This window comes from Lactuca saligna, chromosome 5 (genome assembly GCF_052625555.1).
Source record: "Lactuca saligna cultivar CGN05327 chromosome 5, ASM5262555v1, whole genome shotgun sequence".
NCBI classification, from domain to species: domain Eukaryota; kingdom Viridiplantae; phylum Streptophyta; class Magnoliopsida; order Asterales; family Asteraceae; genus Lactuca; species Lactuca saligna.
The window spans coordinates 126958351-126965406 of NC_136421.1; the positions used below are offsets into that span (position 1 = coordinate 126958351).

Below are 7056 nucleotides of genomic sequence, written 5' to 3' on the forward strand. Positions count from 1 at the left end.
AGAGCTAGAGGCCATAAGGGCCACACTTGTAGCAAATACGGCAAGAGCCACGAGGGGTCTTGTCGAACAGGGATTTGCTACAAATGTGGCAAGGAAGGGCATATGGCGAGGGACTGCCCCAAGGGATTTTCTATTTGCTTTCACTGCAACCAGACGGCCCATCGGAAGGCTGAGTGTCCCCAGCTCACCCAGGGATTAGCCCCGATTGCTACTCATGTTGCTTTACATGTTACTGATGGCCAGTTGGGGAAGGTCGAGTCTCCAAGGGATCGTGGGAGATCATTTCAACTGATAATGGAGGATGTCCACGTTGCGCCTGGTGTTGTTGTTGGTATATATCTCCTTATTTTATGTTGTTTTGAGATTTGATTATGCTTATATTGTGTTGTGTATATGTACTTTTCTTGTGAGTTATGTGCCTGTTATGGTGTTATTTGACTCGGGTGCGAGTCGATCTTTTGTGTCCTTATCCTTTAGTCATCACATTAGTGTCAGAAGCGAGGCATTGAGTCGACCATTGAGGGTTTCTATAGCCGACGAGCATGCGGTTTTTGCCACTGATGTATTCCAGGGATGTGTATTAGAGATTTTTGGTGTTGAGTTCCCAATAGATCTCGTGTCGATAGCGATGGGTGACCATACGAGACCCTAGTAGGGGAGTGCATACTGTGTAAGGTGAAGATACTAGACCTGGATCAACAATCTATTCTATCTCCAGGGCGAAGCAGAGTTTACAGCAGGGATATATGGGATATTTAGCATATGAGATGGATATGAGAGTTACCACTGAGAGGTTATGTTCTATCTCCGATGTTCCGATTGTGTGTGAGTTCCTGAATGTTTTCCCCGAGGAGTTACCGGGTGTGCCTTAGGAGAGGTAGGTGGCGTTCTGGATCGATTTGGTTCCGGGTGCGGTGCCTATTGCTAAGGCACCTTATCCCCTTGTGCCTCCCAAGAAGCAAGAGTTTTCCTCGCAGCTCCAGGAGCTGCTAGGGAAGAGTTTTATTAGAGCGAGTAGCTCACCATGGGGAGCGCCGATCCTTTTCGTCATGAAGAAGGATGGTTTACACCGGATGTGTATCGACTACCGGGAGTTGAACAAGTTGACGGTCAAGAGCAGTTATCCAATACCGAGGATCAACGATTTGTTTGATCAGTTAGAGGGGTTATCTTCGTTTTCCAATATTGATTTGAGATCTAGGTATCATCAGATGAGAATTTATGAGGTGGATATCCAGAAGACGGACTTTAGAACTTGTTATGGGCACTACGAGTTTGTGGTGATGTCTTTCGGACTCACCAATGTACTGGTAGTGTTCATGGATCTCATAAACCGGGTGTGCAGGCCTATGTTGGATTGGTCGGTGATCGTGTTCATCGACGATATTCTGGTATACTCCATGTCCAAAGAGCGGCATGAGGAACATCTTCGAGAGATTCCTGGGGTATTGAGGACGGAGAGGCTTTACGCCAAATTCTCCAGGTGTGATTTCTGGTTGCAAGAGGTCTAATTCCTAGGGCACCTCGTTAATCAAAATGAGATTTTGGTTGACCCGGCCAAGATTAAGGGAATTATGCGATGGGAAGTGTCGAGGTCCCCATCCGAGATCAGAAGTTTTCTTGGCCTGGTAGGCTACTACCAGAGATTTATCAGAGATTTTTCCAAGATTGTTGTCTCTTACCAGATTGACCAGGAAGGGTGTTACTTTTTCCTGGGGGGGCGAGCAGCATGCCTCATTTGAGACTCGTCGCCAAAGATTGTATGAAGCTCCAGTGTTAGCCCTTCCCGAGGGAGTGGAGAACTTCGTAGTTTAATGTGATGCATCTATATCATGGATGGGTGCGGTGTTGATGCAGAGGGGGCACATGATAACATATGCATCGAGGCAGTTGAAGCCTCACGAGACGAGGTATCCCACCCACAATTTGGAGTTGGGTAGTGGAAAACTCTCATATATGATCGATTATCATCATGTATTAAAGTTTGGATGAATTATTGTCCAAAAAGATAATGTTGAGGTAACACAATCTCATAGGTTTTTCTTGTTTTCATGTTTTCGCAAATTATTTGCATTTTCGCATGAACCCTCCCATATATATATATATATATATATATATATATATATATATATATATATATATATATATATATATATATATATATATATATATATATATATATATATGCATTTAAAATTCAAATTCCCTACACATATATTTTTTCATATATATACACATATATACATACAATTTCAAATACTCCAAAAATCAAATATATTTAAAATTTTCAAAATCAACCATTAACCAACATTATTTACAAAAAGAGTAATTGTTCCAAAAGCATTACTTCAAAATCAGAGTTTTCTCCCATCCATCTTTTGGTTATTGAGTCACCTAAGCATGTCATGAGATTGAAACCTCAGATCTGGATTATAGGAGGTCTTATGAGCCCAAAGATCCAAGATTTACTAAGCTAGAGGCTTTTATGCATCTAACCATATATAGAGCTTATGTTGGCATTTCGAGCCCTAGATGCCATGTATGGACGTAAAGCTTGCAGCTTTATGTGGTATTTCAGCCTTGGGAGGCTAGATCTAGAGTTTGGGACCTTAATTCTTCTTAGAATTGTCTGAATGAGAAGTTGGTTAGGGGGTCTCGGCGAGTGCATGAGCCAACTCGATGAGTCGGTTAGGGTTTTTACTGATGGACTGCACGTACTACAACTTGGCGAGTTGATGAAATAACTCGACGAGTTGAGATGGACTTTCCAGATATTCTAGAGAAAATGAAGGAACTAGATGAGTTGCATGGGTGCACTCGACGAGTTTAATCAACATGGTCCGTTGACTGGAGCGTTGAATTTCGTTGACTTTTACGGTTTGGTCAACTATGGACCTTAGAGACCATGGAGGGGTAAAATGGTATTATCATCCTTTAAATTTAGTGGAGGAGTTAGCTTAGCATATCAATCGGTTATTACAATTTTATTATTAGAGATAATTATATTATGCAGGCAGAGTCTAGACTGTTCGTGGGGTGCTAGATCTACTCACTTACTTCTGAGGTGAGTCTTCTCACTATGCTTACCTGAGTGGTAATAACGAGTGACTGGAGGGCCTCATTTGAGTTATGTGATATTATGCATTTTGTCTTTGTGATATATGTTATGTTATTATGTGTTTTACTGAGGTCAGACCGGAGGGTCCAAACCGAGTTGTGAGACTGGAGGGGCTTCACTGAGATAAAAGACTGGAGGGTACAACACGAGCTGTGAGACCGGAGGGTCCACATGATCGGAGGGTCTACACCGAGCTGTGAGACTAGAGAGTCTTCACCAAGATGCATGAGGTCGGAGGGTCCATGCCGAATTATAGCCATGAGAGGCTTATTATTTGTATATGTGGTATTTTGGGGAACTCACTAAGCTTCGTGCTTATCGTGTTGTGTGTTATGTGTTTCAGGTACTTCTCAGGATCACAAGAAGATGCCAACTTGATTGTACACATCTGTTGAGACTATGTTTGAGGATTCTGGGATACTGTTATATATATTTTGTGGATTTGCGTTTGACATTTGAGACAATTTTGATTTTTGAGAAATATGACATGAGTTTTTATGTGTTTTTAAATGAAAATTTTGTTTGAAAATTTACGGTGTTATAGACTGCCTCCCAGGCCTATAGACTATCTAGGCCACTCTTCGGGCCTTCGGCCTAACTGGACTACCTCGCATGCCTTCGGTCTATCTGTGTGGCCCTAGGCGTCGTGGCCTTCAGCACCAGCTGGCCCGACTCAACCCATCAAGCCATAACATGTCAACATATACAATAATGAACAATGATCAACAAACACAAGTAGGCCTACAGATCTACCTGTCTAATCACATAACCAATGACCACATAAGTACAGTGAGGGAAAATCACCTCTCAGCCTAGAAAAATAGTTGAATAGGTCTCTGCTTCGAATATCAGCTCTACGTATGGCCTATTAATCAAATAGTGACCAATCTCAAACATAACTCCAAATACCCACAACACTCTTAGGTCAAACTTTTTCAAACCTCGGTCACAACTAAAAGTAAAAAAAGAAAACCAAGTCAACTTAGCTGAGTACGCTAGGTGTACTCAGACTATACGCGGGGCGTACTCGAGCATTGACCAAAAATGGGGGCTTAACCGTGAGTGTACCACTTGGTATGCCATGCGTACATGCTTGGCTCCTTTTCCATCTCATTAAGAGCTTAGTACTTAAGCCCTTACGACCAAATTACAGATCTGGACCCCAAATGTTGTCCTTGACCATAAAGTTTACAACTTTATTGTCTTGCACGACTATTAAGTGCTAAATACCAAAAAAATATATCCTCTTAACCAATTAAGACATGCATAGAAGGGAAATAATGACCAATACCACATTTTTATGCTTCTAGACACTCCAAAGCATCTAAAAGGACAACTTAAATGAATTGGAGTAGCTCATACTCAAAATACCAAACTAATGGGATCAAATGCACACAAACTTCATGGACAAACTAGATCGAAGCATAGCTTCATCAAGTCTATAGATTTTTACCTCCAAATAATACCAAATGATGTTCCCATTCTGGATCCAAAGAGTCCCACTCCTCCAAGATGATCTTCTATTCTTCCTCTCTCCTGCAAGATTGCTAAAACACACACAAAATGCTCAAGAATGCTCTAAAATGGGTTAGGGTTAGCTTGGGGACGAAAGTGGGTTGGATGTTGATGAAAGGAGGCGGGTTGGGGACTTAAGGATGCTTAAATAGGTCCATACCCTAAAAATTAGGGTTTGAGGTTCTGGCACGTACGCCCAATGTGCTCTATGTACATCCAGCGTATGTGAGCTCCGCCCAGATTTTGCAAAAATTCCATTATAGGCCATTTTATAACACATGTCATACACAAGGGCCAAAATGCAAGTACTCTTTATACTTAGGGTTAAAATTGGAAATACCTCATCATCGAGATGTTACATTATGCTTTACCCCTTTTCCTTGCCTTTTCACCTTTACACTCTTAATGTCGTCTTCTTTACAACCTACCTTCTCTAACTCCATTTTGACCATTATTGGCTCCTCTAAATCCCAACCTATGTCTTCATAAACTATCTCAACCTTTTCATATAAGTCATCGTCCACTTTATCAATTTCCTCTTCCACTTAATCCTTAGGAGTAGTAAATGCAATCACCTCTAATGTCATAGGAACTGAGGCTCTTTGTTTAAAACATTTGACTTTGTCCTAATAGGGCTTCTGCTAAACTTTCAACTCTTCTTCCATCATCTTTCAATTTCAACTAGCTCATCAAGATCTTCTTCCATATTATCCCTTTTTGACACTTCATCTTTTGGCTTTTCATGATTTACTTTTGGACTCATTTCAAAGGTAAATGCTTCATCTTCTACATGAAGTGTGATTTTTGGTTAGTGGATGTCAACTAGAGCTCTTGCGCTACTAATAAATGGTCTTTCTAAAATTATGGGAAGTTCTTCATCTTCCTTTATAACGAGAACCACAAAGTCAACTAGAAAAATATACTTTCCCATCTTCACTAAAAATTCTTCAATGATTCCACGTGGGTAAGTGATCGAGTAATTCACCATCTGTATTGTCATCCTTGTGTCTTGGAGCTTTGGTAATCCGAGCTTCTGGTAAAGAATAATGCAGAAGGTTAATGCTTGCCCCCGGATCGACTAAAGCATTAATAGAAGTGGAGTTGCCAAATTCACAAGGTAGAGATAGTTGGCCTGGATCTCCCATCTTTATTCACAATCCATTGATGATCATGGCTGAGCACAAATCATTAAGTACTATAGTTTAGGCCTTTTCCAACTCCTTCCTATTGGTCATCACATGAGGTTGCATTTTTGGGTCTTGATTTCTAGGTGGTAACCTCTCATTAACAGTTGTAGTAAGTTACCAAGTTGTGTCTCTATATTTTTGACGGAGGCTTGATGATTTATCACATTAACATCAGTAGCATCATGTCTTTTTTCAGATGCCTCCATAAACCTATGAAGTACCGATTAAAAATTCATATTCTTTTCAGGTGGTGGTTGCTGTTTTTGGTAAAAACCCCTACCAGTTTGTCTATATTTTTCATCTTTCTGCTTCCTGTACTCGTCATATGACAACCATTCCTTCTTGGGCTTCCTCCAATCTTCATCATACTTTTCACCACTATAGTAGAACACTTGTGCCTTCTTGTTCCCATTTTCATCTAAATCACAATCCTTGGTCAAATGTGGCCCATTACAATTATCATACACAACTCTTGTGGCATGAATGGATTATTCTACTTTTGTCATTTGCCTATCCATATTTTCTAACTTTGCAAAAACTACAGCCATGTTCTTGTTCCCTTAATCTCCTTTACCTCTAGTTACATCCTCTCGTGGGTTGTGGTACTCACGTGAGTGCTTTTCAAACTCTTCAATCATCTCTTTAATAGTTGTCAACTCCTTTTTCGTCATTGGTCCTTAAGAGTCAAAAAATCATCTTGTTGTTACATTTACTCCATCATAGAAGATGGAAATTTCTTGTTGGACATTAAGATCATGTTGAGGACAACTTCTAAGAAAGCCTCTGTACCTCTCCCATGCTTCCTACAATGACTCTCCAATATCTTGTTGAAAATTAACAATTTTCTTCTTAATCTTTGAGATCTTTAAAGGTGGACTAAATTGCTCAGTAAATGCATCACGAAGATTTGTTGAACTAGTAATATATTTGGGTGCAAGTGACTTCAACCAAACCTTGGCTTTACCGAAAAATTTCACCGGAAGCATCCTAAGTAACAGTGATTCACCTGGCACATTAGGAACACTGCAGTAGTTGGCAATGTCCTTTACTTCATCAATATGCTTCAAAGCATCCCCATACTCTTTCCCGACGAAAGTTATATCCTTGAGCCTTAATATAATGTGATCCTTGAGCTTGGAACTTCTTTCAACTGCTATATTGGGTAGAATTAGACTTGGTGCATGTTCTTAGTGTATCCTCTTCTTGTAATCTCCCATCGTCGTCCTTGTAATGTCC

General features: G+C 40.4%; 1 non-coding gene across 1 annotated transcript; it reads left to right on the top strand.

Moving 5' to 3' along the window:
• The first annotated feature begins 6570 nt into the window (after positions 1 to 6570).
• LOC144999119 (small nucleolar RNA R71) lies at positions 6571 to 6676 on the top strand. The gene has a single exon (XR_013660640.1). It is a non-coding gene; the product is annotated as a small nucleolar RNA R71 (small nucleolar RNA).
• Positions 6677 to 7056: the final 380 nt, after the last annotated feature.